Raw genomic sequence first — 2,444 nt, 5'->3', positions numbered from 1 at the left:
GGCGGGCTGCCACGTGTCGCGCAGCGATTGGCGCGGGCGCGGCGGCAGGAGCGTCCGGCGGCGGCGGACGTGTCCGGTGGTGGCGGGGAGATTTTTTCAGGGTTTGATCTGCGAATGTATTCGAAGGGGGAGGTGTATATATAGGTAGAGGGAGCTAGGAAACTCCAAATGGAGTGCGGTTTTCGCCCACACGATCTTGATCGAATGACAGAGAGCATGGAAGAGACTTAGAGGGGTTTTGGCTGTTTAGAGAGGGGTTTTGCTGCAACACACAACCGGACTTTGCGGTTACCCGGTTAACCGTTGGAGTACCAAACGACCTCCAAATGGAACGAAACTTGACCGGTGGCCTACCGGTGGTATACCAAGGCCACTTGGCAAGCCTCGGTCCATTCCGAGAACGTTCAACACCCGCTCACGAAAAGAAAACAAGAGGGGTGCGCCGGAGAAGGTGGGAGTGTCGGATTGCAAAAACGGACAACGGGGAAAATGCTCGGATGCATGAGACGAACACGTAAGCAAAAAGAGATGCACATGATGACAAGATATGAGATGCATGACATGAAAAAAATGCAAAACGAAATATAAAACCCGACCACGAAGGGAATATCATAACACATAGCCGAAAATGGCAAGAGTCGGAGTTACAAATATGGAAAGTTACATCCGGGGTGTTTCAACTGCCTGCTCCCTCCTCGTGGCCGGCTATGCTACCGCGCAGGCCTCACCGCCCCACCGTACTCCCATCGCTGGCCTAGCCATCCCTGTACTCACCCACACCTGCTGTTATTCTCCGGCGACGGCAGACGAACCAGTAAACCCTCGTACTCCCCTCCGTGTCGGAAACAACTGCCGAGTCTTCCCTGGCTCCATGTCATTCCCTTCCTAGGCCTCGTCGTCGTCCACCGCCCTGGAGCTCTCGGCGCGGCGTGGTCAACGTGGTCAACGACCGACATGCATCTGAAGTGGACTGTACGTGGAGAGGCTGACAGCTGGGTTCACGGCCGCATGCAAGGAAATTCCTCCTTATTACGCGCAAAATAATGATTCCTCCACCTGACATCTGGGACCCACCGAAAGGGCCTTTGTATTTCGTGAAAAAAATGTTCCCGCCGCTGACAGCACAGACCCACTAGCTATATCTTCGCACGCAAGGAAGTGCCTCCTTATTACACACAAAAAATGAATACTCCCCCTGCTAGCTAGGACCCAGCATAGTGGGAGGCTGACTTGTGGGCCTACTAAGTTAACAGTGACGGAGGGCTTTGTCAATTTAGTCAATATGAACGATTCTAGCTCTACTGACCGTACAATGTCCATCCAACGTCCTTAGTGCTTCTTCAGCCTCTGGTCTTCTTGCTCCAGCTGCCCAAAGCAGCGCCGGTCGTGCCGCCCGCTCCTGCCTCCCGTGGCCGGGTGTGCTGCTGCGGAGGCCTCACCGCCCCCCTATACTCCCACCGCTGGCCAGGCCCTGCGGCGACGGCAGCCTCACACCGCAGCCGAACCAGTGAACCCTTGTACTCCTCTCCGCGTGGGAATCCATTGCCGCGTCTTCCCCGGCTCCGCGTCGTCCCCTTCCTAGGTCTGACCGTCGTCCACCGCCTTGGTGCTCTCGGCGCGGCGTGGTCAATGTGGTAAACGACTGACTTCCATCGAAAGAGTACTATACGTGGAGAGGCTGACAGCTGGGTCCACGGCCGCACACAAGGAAATGCCTCCTTATTAAGCACAAAATAATGACTCCTCCACCTGACAACAGGGACCCACCGGACGGGCCATCGTATTTCACGAAAAAACATTTCCCCCCTGACTGCTGGGACCCACCACCTACATCTTCGCATGCAAGGAAGTACGTCCATATTACGGGCAAAAAAAATTGATTCGCCCTCCTGACTGCATGGACCCACCAGCTACATCTTCGCAAGCAAGGAAGTGCCTGATAGTCGGGACCCACCTGGTCGAACCGTACGTAGCGTTGTCATTCTGGTGGCGAACATGTATGTACATACTGGTCGATGTAGAGGCGCGCACATGTCGTAGTAGAGGCGCGCACGTGTCGTAGTAGAGGCCCGCGCATAGCATGTACACGTATGTATAGCGGCCAAGGTGCAAGAAAGTAAATACGGCCACGTACGTACATACGAGCGGGGTCTCGAACGCCTACTCGCGCATACGTACGGCCAGGGCTCGTGTACATGGATGGGTCTGAATGGAGAAATTGCGTCATCGTCGTGTTCATGGGGAGCCAACCGGCTAGGTCGGAACGGAATGCGTCATCGTGTTCATTGGGAGCCAACCGGCTTGGACGGAACAGCCGATGGAAACGAGGCCTGGCGTAGAGTAGAACAGAGGAAACGGCCTCGAGTTCGGCCGGCCACGGTCGAAACGGGATCCTGTTCATCGGGAGGGGTCTGGTGTACCGCAAAATAGAGGAAACAGACCTC

The sequence above is a fragment of the Triticum aestivum genome, chromosome 1D, assembly GCF_018294505.1.
Source record: "Triticum aestivum cultivar Chinese Spring chromosome 1D, IWGSC CS RefSeq v2.1, whole genome shotgun sequence".
In the NCBI taxonomy this organism is placed as follows: domain Eukaryota; kingdom Viridiplantae; phylum Streptophyta; class Magnoliopsida; order Poales; family Poaceae; genus Triticum; species Triticum aestivum.
The sequence above is the reverse complement of the archived record's forward strand: the minus strand, read 5'-3'. Positions refer to the sequence as shown.